Genomic DNA, 16030 nt, shown 5'->3' with positions numbered 1-16030 from the left:
TTTTTAGCGATTGTTTAACATGACATTTAGTAAATCTTTTCTTTCTAAATGGTCCCTGGACCTCATCTCCCACATTTCTCACGATTGAATGTTATAACCGTTCAAACTCATCGTTTTCACCTAAAAATTGAATTTTTGACATCTCAATTGAGTTTCAGAGACTCTATTTCATCATAAAGGATTTTAGAAAGACGAAAAAATCATTTTCAAGGGTTTTTTCAAATATTTTGAAGATGAATGTAAAAAAATTATGATTTTTTCACTTTTTTTCTTAGTTTTTGGATGAAAATTGATCAAGAATGATTCTTTTAGATTGAAATAATCTGAACAAGTCGTTATCTCAAAGTTTTAGTCAATCTTTCCATGTATTTTAGTTGGAAAAACTTGAAAATTGAAAATGGGTGGGTTGTACAAGTATTGAGTTCACCACTTTTTATTTAATAAGTAGTGAACTCGATAGTAAAAAGTGGTGAAGTCAACAATAGTTAAAAACGTCGAGTTCAATAGTAAATAAAAAGTGATGAACTCGACAGTAACTAATAGTGAGTTCGATGGTACAATTTTTGAACCCGACACTAAATAAAAAAGCATCGAGTTCGAAAGTAAATAAAATTTTTACTAAATGTCTTGTTAAGCAACCACGCAAAACGTAGGGACTATTTAGATAGAAATCCTTTTGCAAGGGTTTTTTAAGTAATTTTCTCTAATTTTTATTTAATTCAAACTAGGGGGGAGAGAGAGAGAGAGAGAGAGAGAGAGAAGAGAGAGAGAGAGAGATCTAAGTTTAAAACCAACAAAGGTGTCTGTTTCCTCCAAATATATATGGATTGCTTTGTGTGGATGTTGGTTTGAGAGTTTGGCAGGTGAACGCGACCCTATATATATATGGGGACGGATCATGGGACATACGGAAAAACATATATAAAAACAATGTAATAATAATAATTTTTCAAAATAGGGATTAGAAGTTTTGGATTGAGCTGATTTTAGTGAGGATGATCTCTATGATGAGAAGATCATCCTCAAAAAAAAAAAAAAAAATCATTATAATATGAAACTTTTACCCCATCAAAAGTGATTTAGAATGTAGACTATCGATGTTTTATCAATAATTTGTAAGTCACTTTTAATGAATTTAGAAGTTTCAGATTGAGCTGGTTTATTGTGAGGATGATCTTCTCGTCATAGAGACCATCTTCACAAAAAATCATCTCAATCCGAAATTTCTAAGCCATATTTTGAAAAACTATTATTTTTACTTATGTCCCATAACACCCCCCCCCCCTCTCTCTCTCTCTCTCTCTTTATATATATGTGGGTCCCGTTCAACACCCAACCGTTTACCCAACAATTTGCCTAACATGTTTTGTCCTATATGGGTTAGAAGTTTTTGAATAGGCTGATTTTTTGTGAGGATGATCTCTATGGTGAGGAGATCATCCTCACCAAAAATCAGCCCATTCCAAAACTTCTAACCCATGTAAGACAAAACATGTTGGGCAAATTGTTGATTAATGGTTAGGTGCTGAACATTTTCATATATATATATATATGGGTCCCGTTCGCCACCCTTAGTTTTACCACACACTTTAACAAATGCGTTTTGTCTTACATGGGTTAGAAGTTTCGGAATGAGCTGATTTTTGGTGAGGATGATCTCTATGGTGAGGAGATCATCCTCACAAAAAATCAGCTCATTCCAAAACTTCTAACCCCATCAAAATTGATTTACAAAAATGGACGGTCCACGATTTTTCAACGTGTAAACATGGGGCTAAACATTTCGGAATGGGCTGATTTTTGGCGAGGATGATCTTCTAATCATAGAGATCATCCTCACCAAAAATCAACTCATTCCAAAACTTCTAACCCATGTAGGACAAAAAACGTTTGTTAAAGTGTGTGGTAAAACTTAGGGTGCTGAACATTTCCCTATATATATATATATATGGGTCCCGTTCACCACCTTACACTTTACCAAACGTGTTTTGTCCTACATGAGTTAGAAGTTTTGGAATAGGCTGATTTTTGGTGAGGATGATCTCTATGGTGAGGAGATCATCCTCACAAAAAATCAACTCATTCCAAAACTTCTAACCCCATAAAAAATGGTGTACAAAAAATGGACGATCCACAATTTTTCAACTTGTAAACATGGGACTAGAAATTTCAGAATGAGCTGATTTTTGGTGAGGAGGATCTTTTAATCGTAGAGATCATCCTCGTCAAAAATCAGTCCATTCCAAAACTTCTAACTCATGTAAGACAAAACACGTTTGGTAAAGCGTAGGTTGTTGAACATTTCCCTATATTTATCAAACGTGTTTTGTCCTACATAGGTTAGAAGTTTTGGAATGGGCTGATTTTTGGCGAGGATGATCTCTACAATTAGAAAATCCTCCTCACTAAAAATCAGCCAATTTCAAAATTTCTAGCCCCATATTTACAAGTTAAAAAATCGTGGACCATCCATTTTTTGTAAATCATTTTTTATGGGGTTAGAAGTTTTGGAATGGGCTGATTTTTGGTGAGGATGATCTCCTCACCATAAAGATCATCCTCACCAAAAATCAGCTTATTCCAAAACTTCTAACCCATGCAGGACAAAACAAGTTTGGTGAAGCGTAGGGTGGTGAACGGACCCTCAATATATAGATCAGGTAAACGTTCATTTGCACGAGGGAAAGAGGGTGTTTACCTTTTTGACTTGGGCAAAATGGTTCATGGTCCAACACCATAAGCATCCAAGTATTTCTACGATAAAAATGTATAAATAGAGCACTAAAACTTGGTGAGAAACAACAATATATAATCATCAAATCACTAACATAGAGTGCAGTTATAGAGAAATGGCAGCCGTTTCCCTTCATCTACTACTGATTCTATTGGTTTCTTCTCACCTCATCTCCTTGAATGCTGTCCCAATAACAAGCAAGTATCTATTAGCCTTCTATATATATATATCCATAGTAGGAACACTTCTTCTTCTTCTTCTTCTAAAGAATCCATATGTTTGTGGTCACAGGGACTAGAAGTCTATTTCATGAAACTCAAACTCAAGGTCTTGTAGCTTCAGAGAATAAACATCAGGTATATTACAAACTTGTTGCAGCTTTTCTATATTATTTTAACAAGGATCAATGTGAAAATGATTTTAATTTAATTTTCTTGTAAATCCCATGATGATTATTAGCATACCATAACAATCTTAAACATTCACAAGCCTAACCAATTTTAATCTTGGAGTTTCTATAAAATGTAAAGAAATTAATTTAAAAAAGTCGAATTTATAGGAAACTTATAAGGAAATTAAAGGATTCTTGATGAGCCTAAGTTAATTAAATCATAATTTTCCTTTTTAGTTTTTATATAAAACTCATAAATTATTAGTACTAAATCAAGTTGAACTATTGCATTTCTTTTTATGAGAACAGGTAATAAAGGATGACATATGGGAGGAAGTATTCATCAATGGCAGAATGGATTTGCAGAACCACGATTATCCAGGTTCAGGAGCTAATAACCGACACACTCCGAAGCCACCTGTGGGAAAGGCTGATAGAACTTAGTTGTGTTTCCATAGATTCTGGTGATCTTCATAGCTTATTATTATGTAAGAAAGTTTATGAAAATGATTTTAATCCTTGTATTTAAGCCAAGTTAGTTATTTGGCTGTTAGAATTAAAGCTAACCTGTAATTTAAGAGACTATTTTATTTTGGGAGCGGTTCAGCAGCCCCTATATGGTGCCACACATTTTTCAAAACATGGGTTATAAGCTTTGGAATGAGCTGATTTTTTGTGAGGATGATCTTTATGATGAGGAGATCGTCCTTACCAAAAATCAGCCTATTCCAAAACTTCTAACCCCATCAAAAGTGATTTACAAAAATAGGATGGTCTACGAATCTTCAACTTGTAAACTTGGGTTAGAAATTTCAAAATGAGCTGATTTTTGGTGAGGATGATCTCTTCACCGTAGAGATCATCCTCACAAAAAATCGGCCTATTCCAAAACTTGTAACCCCATCAAAAGTAATTTACAAAAAATGTGTGGCACTATATAGGGGCTGCTGAACCGCTCCCTTTTATTATATATATATAAAACTTAGAAGAGTCCTGAGTCTCATTCCTAGGGTTTGAATATTGCAGATATTAAGTTTTGTGTGGGTGTTAGTGTGAGCTTCAATCCTCTTGGCACTCTAAAGCACTTTTAGTATTTAAATTAATCTGAGAAGCACTTTCCCGTCAAATGTGAAAGCTGAAAATGGGTAGAATCGAGAAGCTGTCTAAACCTACTTCCCACTTCCAGTGTTTGCATGAAACTGACGGAACTTAATAAAATGAAAATTTTTATACCATAATTAGTGCCCTTATTTTTTTGTTGATGACTAAAACATCCTCGAAAAATATTTCTAAGATAGTAAATCAATTAACAAAAACTAGCAAAACTTTTGTATGATTGCCAAAATATCAAAGAAGTTAATTATCAAAAAGCACCTCCTAAACACTCTCACCAAACCAATGAAAACTTTTGCAACTGCAATTCTTGTTGAAATGCATCCAATGGCGGAAGTGTTTAGATATCACTACGTGAATCAAATTCGTCAAATTTACCCGTTTTTTCACATAGTGATGTACCACGATCCCAAACAAAGACTACATTTTTTATATTGGCATGGCTAGTTATCCAACAAATGTCTGAGATTGGACGATATTTCCTAGGGATCAGTTTAGCAAGGAATTCCTGTTGAATTTATAGTACTAGAATTCTGATTTTTGGAATATTCAATAATCAAATTATGTGAGTCAGATTCTGCCTTGTACAAATGACAGCCTCTAATTTGGCCCATCCCCTGTGGAAAATACACCCACATAAAAACAAAAAACAAAAAAATTGTGTAACATTGTTAGCAGTGATAAAAGAATGGGAGACCAGTGTTTGAAAACAAGATTAAACCTCCCCTCATAGTTGATAAGAAAGATGGTTCAATTGGATTATATACGGATTATTTGAAAGATAACATAGATTTTTTGAATTGGTTTAAAATACAAAATTTTGAGAACAATAGAAGAGTCTTGAGAGAGAGAGAGAGAGAGACGTATAATTTTCGTAATGAGAAGATTCTTTAATAATCAAACCTTAATAATATAATTAATCTTAAAAAATTTAACACAGTTTAGAAATAAATTTTTTATTATCTCCAAGTGTAATCAATCTAACTACAAGGCCTAGTTGGAAGAGTCTTGAAAAGATTATGGAAATTTTCTTCACACATTAAGATGGTTGTGAACAAACAAAAGTACCATATGCTAAAGAACTTGATTGTTTTGCAAGTAAATCTTATTATATATATAATTTTTTGGCAAGATTCCTTAATAATTGCAAATTGGTTCCAGTGTCCAACCAAAATGACATTAGGTCCAATAATTGATCAACCATTTTGACAAATTTTCAGACCAATCATCATTTAATTCTTAAAACATTGGGAGAAGTTGTCTAGTTAGCTATGCGTTTGGATAGAGCTTCTTGACGATTTATGTTCCTGCGGGAAGCTAACAAACATTTTTGCTCTTACATGGAGAGGTTTTTGTTCTTATGAGGACAGGTTTTTTGCTCTTTGTTGAGAAGTTCCAAGAACCTGCTCTTCCGTGAAGAGATTTTTTACTCTTGCAAGGAGAGATTGAGCTTTTACTCTTACACGGAGAGGTGTATCCACATAAGGTCGCCGGGAGTGGATCCTTTGTGGTACTTCTTTCCTGCAATACCGTGTAGTACTCCTTCAATGGTGGAGATGCCATCTAAAAAATTAAGATTTGACCCATCAGCCATGTAGTGATGGTGGTTTGGAATAGGTTTAAGAAAAGAAAAAAAAAACATCTTTTTTTATGTCTGATCGGTTAGATTGAAATTGAACATTTGTTGACCTCTCACATTTCAACATAAGGATTTTGGTATTTTTATGATGTGGCACTTTCTCAAGTGTCAAACCAAACTACATGGTAATGTAGGAAAAAAGTATCACAAAAAATCCGCTCCACTAGGTCATCTCAATGAACTTTGGCATCATCTTAATTACATTATGGGAAGCGTTCGGAGGCCCTAAAGAGAGCTAAACATTTTTGAAAATAGGGGTTAAAAGTTTCAGAATAGACTGATTTTTTGTGAGGATAATCTCTATGGTGAAGAGATCATTATCACCAAAAATCAGTTCATTTTGAAACTTCTAACCCTAATTTACAAGTTGAAGAATTTTGGACCGTCCGATTTTTACAAACCACTTTTGATGAGGCTAGAAGTTTCGGAATGTGCTGATTTTTGGTGAGGTTATATTCTCATCATAGAGATCACTCTCACAAAAAATCACCTCATTCTGAAACTTCTAACCAATGTTTTGAAAAATATTTGGCTCTCTTTAGGGCCTTTGAACGCCACCCTTACATTATAGTGTCATATTCACTCTGACTGCTTTTGGAGCTAATTCTTCGGTGATCTAAGGAGCCGTGAGTTGCATACATGAGTTAGAGAACACATATCTTCTTAGGCAACACGGGACTAAACTTTTAAGGGAAAAAGGAAAGTAAAACAAATAAGGAAGTTTGGAAATTTTATTTTTTACCAAAATTTTGAATTAAAATTGTGAGTTTATAATACCATTGTGCTTTAACATAAAATAACTCCTTTACCCCCTTTTTTATATTGCAAATTCCCAATACCATATGTCCATGAACAATATAATTGATATAATTGATTCCACTATACAAATTGAGCACAAATAAGAAAGAATGGTTTTTGGGAAATTAAACCTCTCACATTTAACTCAATACCCTGAATGGATCCCCTAATTTACCTTCAATTGAATTTGCAGAACTCTCAATTGACATTCAACTGAATACCCTTCAATTATGCTCTAGAAGGAATATGATTCATTTTGCCGATCCTAAATCGTTGGAATAAGACTTTTTTGTTGTTATTTTGGATCCGATCATATTATTTTTTTTTTCTTTTTTCCTTTTTCGCTTTTGATGACAACTTATCTGATCCCAAAATCCTTTTCTTAACGATGATGCAAGATAGTGGACCTAAAGCACATAAAAAATCGGTCATTTAAATACTAACCACCACCCTCCAAAAAGCCAACAACCCATTAATTTCCATGATTAAAGATTTAAAATAGATTTCAATTATTGGTGGGTACATGCATGCAAGTAGTTGAAACTCAATGAAAAAATTATGATTGATGATCTACAAATAACAATACCTTCATAAATATATTCAGAGCCACACCCTCATACTACAGTTGATCATTGTGTTTTAAGTAAACTATTATTCCTAAATGAATTTGATGTGAAAGTCATATAGAAGTCCTTTAAACTAACCAGAAAAAACAATAAAAGAACATGTTACAGGTAAACCACTTGAAGGAGATCACAGACATTTACATATAGTTTCTCTTAAGTGGAGAAAGTGGGGATGAGGTGGTACTCACTTACTTTTCAACTACCACCTTTTCATTACCATCAATCTTACTTTTTAATGAAATGGGCATTGGATTTGTGCCTCATGAGGGACTAGATGGTATTAAATTTGATTATCTAAGAGAGTATGGAGCTTAGATCCTTGGATCTAGTGACATGCAATGAAAAAATAACCAAGAAATATTAAATCAAGAAAACACAAGATTTTCATGGTTTGGCAAATCGTACGTCCATGGATGAAGCATTTGATTACTATTGGGAAGAATTGCAACCCTAATATTAGGGGCAGAGTCAGGATTTTCGGGGGAGGGTGTGGGCCAAACTATAGTTAATGGTAGAGTTGAAGGACTTGAAGATGAATGGTTTTGGAGAGAAAATTCATTGATTAGAAATTGAAGAAAAGGACATTTAGGTCATTTGTCATTATTCTATGAGAGAAGGCCCAAGTCAAACGGCAATGTCATTAGCTAACAAACATATGCTATCTCAAACATCCACCAAAAAGTGTACATGCCTCCTAGACCTTGGTCTTATCCAATAAACAATTGTAAATGAATTTATTACCCTCTTCAACTTGAAACCAAAGTTCTTACGAGTTCGATCTCTTTCCAAAATCAGCCATTTTCAATCTCTTCGATAATTTATTATATCTTAAATTAGTTTTCAACATTAAAATTAATTTTAACCTTTAAATTTAAAGACGTCTACTTTAACCTTTAAATCTAAAGGCTAAGATGGGGTTTTTGAAATAGAAAATGATGAGATTTTTTATAGAAAATACTAAGGTTTTATAGAAGGTTATTTTATAAAAAAATTTAAGGTTTCAATCTGAAGTACTTGAAGATGACTAATTTTAGGAAGAAGAAAAATTAGATTGTTACAAAATGAAAACAAGAGTATTTAGGTCACTATATGTTAGTCTAGAAAAAAAGAAAAAAAAGATTTAAGGGGGCATGTCTTCAGTTTGAAAACAAAGGTGGGGGATATCTTGACCATTCACCGAAGTAGAAAGGGGTGTCTAATCACCCAAAAAATTGGGGGCCGGGGGCAACAAAGTGAAATAGGGCATGTCATTAATTGAAAACACAAGGGTATCTCAAATTAAAATAAAAATGTACGGGTATCTAAAATCACCCAAAAAATTGAGTAGGGTAATTTCCCCCACTAATCCATTACCATCTCTACCCGGCCTAAGGTATATAATTGTAGATTTTTCAAAATGTGATGGTAGTCTCTACATCAAATATTCATGTGACACCAAGTTGGGTATTTGGTGAACCACACATCATCCACACCAATAGGAACCTTAAGTCATGACGTTTAACTGAACAAAATCTATTTATTATAAAAGTGTGACTTTTCCACGGAAAAATATGGAATTTGTCCATTGTTATAAATTTTATATCTCTATCATGGTTCTTGAGAATTTTTTGGAGATGACATGTTCATCACAATCTACATAAATTTAGAGAGATTTTATCGACACGCCCATTCTTTAGAGATAAATGAATATAATTAGTGTGTTATAAGTAAAATTTCATGAGCTAATAGAAGTTCTTGTCTTCAAAGTGTACCTAAACACATTCATAATTTTAAATCTTGTCTGATACGTCTAAGCATCGTCCACCAATGAGAAGGATAGACAAGTCAAACGAATCAGATGGAATTTAAAACCACGGTTCATATTTTTCATTGTTAAATGAGATGATTCAAATGTATCGATCTCATTCATGAACGAGACAAGACGTCAAAATGAATTTTAAAACCATAAACACCACTGGAAATGGTGAAAATTAAGCTAATTTTAATGTTTATTGAATTTGTTTTGTACCTTATTTTCCAAATGAGTCATGATAATATAACTTGCCAGGTAACATACTCAAATGACTCCATGACGTGGACAAGTTCAAGAATGATAGATCTATATGTCTTGGGATACACTTTTTTATGGGGAAGTGCAATCATGTATTCCATGATGCTCAAATCTATTGAACTTGTCACATCATAGAGTCATTTGAGAATGTCATCTGGCAAGTCATATTGTCACGGCTCTTTCCCAAATACGTGTGTAGATAGAAACTTAACACCATTCACATCATCTAACCTCATTCACTGATGTTGTCCACCCATCATTCTCACGCAAGGAAGAATTTTTTGTGGTGTTTTTCAGAAATTGTGATCCTCATTCAAAGAATATCATTGATTGGGTTGAAAAATTGAAAGCAGACAACCATAGAAATAATTCCCATTTTCTTACAAAAATTCAAAATTTCAACCAATTCATTTGACGTAAAGTGATGGGTTGCTAGTGCTTAAAGTCAAAGATCGATTTCCGGCCATTAAATGTTGGGTAAATAATTCTTAGGGTCTGCTTGGAAATACTATAAAAATGAGTTTTTATTTTTATGAACAAACTCTTTTTTGGTTTTCTTTCTTGGTTAAGGGGCTGTTACTAGGGGGTTTAATGGTAGGCCACTTAAAGTTATTTAATGGTGAAAACTTTAAACAACAATAATGGTGTATTAATGGTATTGTAACGCATGCAATTATAATCATTTTTTAAAGTGTATTTCATAAACACCCCTTGTGAAATTGGCAATATTAGGTTTATCCCCTTTCAAAATGCAAGATTAGGCCTATCCCCCTTGAAAGTAAGTCAAGGTTGCATTTCTTGATGATTTAACGGTGAAATTTTGATTTTGATTTTTTTTTTTTCTAAATTATTAAATCAAAATTTCACCGTTAAATCATAAAATAAAATAAAAATAACACCGTTGACTTATAGTCAAGGGGGTAAACCTAATTTTGCATTTTGCAAGCAGCTAAATCGAATATCACAAAATTTAATAGGTGGTATTTTTTTTTAAGAGAGCTACTATTGCCACATTAACTTTTTTTTAACGTCCCCAACTGTGTGGAATTCTTTGGTGATTTACATGAGAGTTGGTGGGGCATTAGCAAAAGTTGGTGTGGCAATAACAACTCTTTTTTTTAAAACATGCCAAAAGGGAAATGTGAATTTGTTTTCCAGTACACATTTGTTGTTAACAAATTTTTGTGTTAAGCTGATAAACCAATGGCATGATACCATCTGTATTGAAAAATTACCAAAGATGGAAACTTTTAATCGTTATAAAAAATATCTACCTAAAATTTCTCTCCATCAACCAATCACACTTGCTTTTGCAATACACATGACCTCATGCCATTGGTTGATCAATTTAACAAAGAATTTTGTTGACAGCATATGTGTACTCTTTGTTTTTTATGAAAACTTTTTTTTAGGCACCAAACAAGTCTTCAGTTTCTCTTAAATTGACGAAATCTTTAAAGCCATATAGAATTTCTGGATGAAATAATACAATGCACCTAAACCTCTTACAATTCTCATAGTAAAAGAAAAAAAGGGACAATGATCTCAAAGACCTATTTTTTGTAAATATATACTAATAAGTCATTTCTTAAAAAATATGGACTCTTTAATTTTCATCTTCTGAAATATTAGTCGAAAAGGGATTTTTGAAGTGAAAATGTTGTAATTACCCTTTTAACAAATTTTGAGGTTTAAAGAAATGTGTTCATTTGAGAATATTGGAAGTAATCCCATGTTTAAAAATTAATGACATACCCCTTGACTACGGTCATTTATTATATAACAATGAAAAAAAAGTGTGAATAAAAAAATAAAAGAATTCTTTGTTTTCTCTTCCCAAAACTAGTGATTTTTAACTCATATAAGTGATTATGATGATGGAGATGAGTATGATTATTATCATCATCAAACTAATTTGATCTATGTATGATAGATTTATTAAAAAAAAATATCAATAATTAAAACATTATTTTAAAAGTTGACTTGAATGTTCATCGAATTGATTCAACTAAAAACTTAACAAGTCTACTTAAATAAGTCAAATAAAATTATATTGAATTTATAAATATCTTTTAATAAATATATATATATTTTACCAAAGTATTAATAACCAAATAAATTGATCAAGTTTTTTATTTGATTCTATGTATTTTTAGATTAAACCACTATGTAAAGTTGTTAAAAGAGTATTTCAAATATTTTTCTTTAAAAAAATCTTCAAAAAATCCTTAATGGGGGAAAATTTTACGAAGTAGAACTTAAAATTGTCCGTATTCTTTTTTAAGGGACTAATCGGTACATATTTTCAATAAAGAATCTCTCACAGTCATTGTCCCAAGAAAAAAAGGGGGAAATGGAGTGAAATTACTAAAACAGCTATTTATTTGATCAGAATTACTGAACCAGTTCACTTCTATTAACACACCAACTTTTACTTATAACACCAATCTATATGTATACATACAAGAGTTTGATTTCAAAATAACTGGTGTGGTGTAAGTAAAAGTTGGTGTGTCAATAGAAAATGACTAAAGAGGGGGGGGGGGGGGGGGTTGGAAATGACTGAAACAGCTGTGTATTTGACTGAAATTATTGAATCAGTCATGATTTTTAATATCTATGAAAACAGTAATAATATATTATATATATACAATGTTGTATGAAAATGGTTGTCTGATGTATGATAGTCGTATGAACAATTTGGTGAATTTACCTTTATAACCTTGCAGGGGCAGAGCTAGGAAGGACAACCCCCCTCAACTTTTTGGATTTTATAGACTTCACTCTACATTTTGATTAATATTTGAGATGCCCCTCCGTTTTCAGTGGGTTGCCCCCTCTCACTCACCACTTTTCACTTTTTGCCCCTCCCCCCCCTAATTCAACTTTTTGGGTTGCCCCTCACCTTCTCACTTTTAACACCCCCCTCGACGCCAATTTTGTGGGTGATTAAGCACCTCCGTATGTCTTGGTGAATGATTTAGATACCATCCATGTTTTCAAATTGATGGCATGCCCCTTTACCTTTCTGTCCTATCTTATCGGCTCAATTTTTTGGTTGATTGAGACATCCCCTTTATCAAATTGACAAACATTTGAGATATCCTTGTGTTTTCAAATCGATGACATGCCTCTCTTTGACATTGATCTTCTTTTATAAACTAAAAAACAACCTAAATACATTTTCAACTTTTAACAAAAATAATCAATAATTTTTCTTTCTAAAACCCGTCATTTTCAAGTTCTTCAATTTAACCAAACTAATTTTGATCTATTTAACCTCATTTTCAATTCATCATTTTGAATATCACTTTAATCATTTGTAGAGAATCCTAAAATTTTGTATAAAAAAACCTCATCATCTTTTACTTCAAAAATCTTATCCCGTTCTTTAAATTTGAAGAATAAAATAGATTAACTTTAAGGTTGATAATAATTTTTTTACTCATGAGATTATGTACGATTGTTTTTTAGAAGAGAACTCAAAAGTGTTTTCAATTTCAAGTTGTAGTTATTTTCCATTAGTCCATTAGAGAAGATCGAGGTCAAGGGAATAACTGCTTTGGTGAATATTTGAGATACCTATATTCTTAAATCAATGACATTCATCCTTGATTTAGGTCTTTTCTTATAGATTAATGAGAAATTATCTAAATGCCCTTTTTCTTTCAACTTTTACAAAATGACACTTAAATATTTTTTCCTCAAAATCAGTAATCTTCAATCTTAACTATAGTTTGCCCCCTATAAAAAAATCATGGCTCCGCCCCCTGTAACCTAGGGGTGCACATTGAATTGGATAAATCCGACATCCGAACCAATCCGAAGCTTTTGGATTGGATTGGTTCGGATTAAACACACACATGGTTCGGGTACGGATCGAAGAAAAAAATCCGATTAATTTGGTTCGGTTCCGGATTAGGATATAATAGAACCGAACCAATCCGAAAACCGAACCAATTATATATATATATATATATATAATTATTTAAAAAATAAAATTTTCAATTTTTTATTTCTTTCTTCTTCTTCTTTTTAATTTTTTTATTATCCCAAAGTCCACGTTTAAAAAAAGTCCTACTTTTTTTAAGGTTTGAAGATTGGAGGAGATAGAATGCTTGGATTGAGGAAGAAAGTATCTATCTTTAATAAGTATGAGAACCGAGAACCGATCCGAACCAATCCGAACCAAGATTGGATTGGATTGGTTCGGTTCTATAGAGTAATTGGATTAGTTCGATTTCAAATTTGTAGAACCGATCATGTTTGGTTCGGTTCCAATTTTGTCAAAATCCGAACCAATCCGAACCATGTGCACCCCTACTGTAACCTAGAGTTGATTGTAGGTCCACAAGAAGGGTAAATAAGTAAATAGAAAATGTGTACGTATATCAAATAACTATTATAGAAAAAAATATTATTAAATTGGTATGTGGTCAGTTTGGTAAATATAAAAAATATGGCTCATTAATTTAATATTTTTTTTGTTTTTTTTTTTTTTGGCGAAATACAGTCATTTTCATAAAGAAAATGACTACTTACACACCACTTAGACTCGGTTGCACCTTCTGACTTGAAAAATCCTCCTTGCACTCCAAAAGGAAAAAAAAAAAAAAATTGGACTCCTTCAACTCTTTTTCTTCCTTTAAAATAATGGACAGAAAAAGAGATAGATGTTGTACATATGTGTTTTGTATTTAGTTAATAATTTGAGATCAAATTAAATACAAAAAAAAAAAAAAAAAAAAAAATTTCAATATTTCAAACATAATTTTGGACCTAAGAAAAATGGCAAAGTTCTACCTAATTATGCGCTATGAATGGATCCAAATTTTTATTATTCTATTTAGATTTGGTCAATTAAGATCATAAAAAATAAAATTTGTGGACTTTTGTTTATGTAACCATGAAAAAAAATAAAATACAATTTATTATTTCATCAGATATTCAGATGAGCTAATACTATATATATACATTTTTTAAATGAGCCAATTAAAAAGTTTCTTGGATTGTCAATAAAATCTTCCAAATGGAGCCAATTGATTGGATTGTCTGTCCTACTTTATTCAATTGCAAACTCCAAGCCAAGCCCAATGAGGCCCTCCCCAAACAAAACCTAACTTATGAGATCTTTATAATCCGGCCGAAAGGTTAACTTATGAGAGTGGCTATTCTCACCCCAACTTTTACTTATTACATCTCAATTTTTTAATTTATTTCTCACACCTAATTTAAATATTAAAACACACCATTCAAACATTTTAAAGGTTTGGCTCAATTTGTTATATCAACATTACAAAAGATTGTAAGACTCGTTCAAACAATTTCAGTGGATGTTTACAATTATGATTATGTTCATCTAAAATCTTTAACCCAAACTAAAAGAAATGTAGAAAAAAAAAAAGAGAGATTTTCTATTGGCACCCAACTTTTAGTTATTCTTAACGCTTCACTTTTATTTTATTTATTTAAATTCTGGTGTTATAAGTAAACGTTGCGGTGTCAACTTGCATTTCGATTGAATTCGTCACTTTAATAAGCAATGATTTCACTGGTATATCACTGAATTCATGGTTATTAAAATTGACGAACTCACGAGTTCATAGGTTATAAAAATGATGAATGTATGTTTTGGGAATTAAAATGGATAGTGTACAAAACTCGGAATTTCGTCATATCCAACGCACGAAACAGAGATTCACCATTATACTTAAAGAATTATTATTGGCACCCCAAAAAAATTTCTTTTCACTTATTACACCCTAATTTCTTCAATTATTTATCACCCCCAAATTAAACACCCTTCAAACATTATTGGCTCAATTTATAATATCAACATTCAAACACTTTCAGTAGTTGTTTACAATTACGATTAAGCTCATATAAAATCTTAAACCCAAAAAATAGAAATCTAGTAAAACAAAAATGAGGGAACTTCTATTGGAACCCTTACTTTTACTTATTCCCCAACATTCACTTATTTTCTTTATTTTTAAGAAGAGTGTAATAAGCAAAAGTTAAGGTGCCAATAGCAATTCCCATTATAATTATAATTATGTTTAGGGACCGACTAGTCACACACCACCCATGACCAATTGCACTCCATCACTTAAAAATTTCCCTTTACATTCCATTTAGATGATTGCATTCAAAATAAAAATAAAATTATTGCATTTCTTTGTTTTGTTTTTTTTTTTCTATTATTATTCTTCTTCCACCATGCTCATGTAAATTATTGTTCGTTCAATAATTTAAGAAATATTTGATTATATAATAATTATATTTACAATTTACACGAAGGGAGAAGACGAAGTCACGAGAAATTAAATAACCCTAAAGAGTCGTGCTAGAGTGACCTCAAGTTGAAATCTCATATCTCACTTCATGACATGAAAGTGGATAGAAACCATAAATGCTTTTTCACCTGTATCTTGTTGAGAAGCATCTATGGTTCCTATCTACTTTCATGTCACGAAGTGCGATATGAGGTTCCAGCTTAATGTTACTTCAGCATTATCCAACCTTAAATCTCAACGTTACCAATGATGAAGTGCAATTAATAGGTTAAAATAGTTTTTTTTTTTAAAGGAACATTTTCTTGGTTGGTGTGCAACCAACTGCTTACTGGTGTGCGACTAGTCCGTCCCTTATTTTTTATTTTTTATTCACTCTCGGCAAT

The 16030-nt window shown here is 32.1% G+C and overlaps 1 long non-coding RNA gene across 1 annotated transcript; it reads left to right on the top strand.

Moving 5' to 3' along the window:
* Nucleotides 1–2692: 2692 nt before the first annotated feature.
* Nucleotides 2693–3718, top strand: LOC147401263 (uncharacterized). The gene is made up of 3 exons (XR_015178200.1): nucleotides 2693–2931; nucleotides 3026–3090; nucleotides 3435–3718. It is a non-coding gene; the product is annotated as an uncharacterized LOC147401263 (long non-coding RNA).
* The last annotated feature ends 12312 nt before the right edge of the window (nucleotides 3719–16030 follow it).

Source organism: Akebia trifoliata, chromosome 5, assembly GCF_017979445.1.
Source record: "Akebia trifoliata isolate Shusen 1 chromosome 5, ASM1797944v1, whole genome shotgun sequence".
Classification (NCBI taxonomy): domain Eukaryota; kingdom Viridiplantae; phylum Streptophyta; class Magnoliopsida; order Ranunculales; family Lardizabalaceae; genus Akebia; species Akebia trifoliata.
The sequence above is the reverse complement of the archived record's forward strand: the minus strand, read 5'-3'. Positions and strand labels throughout refer to the sequence as shown.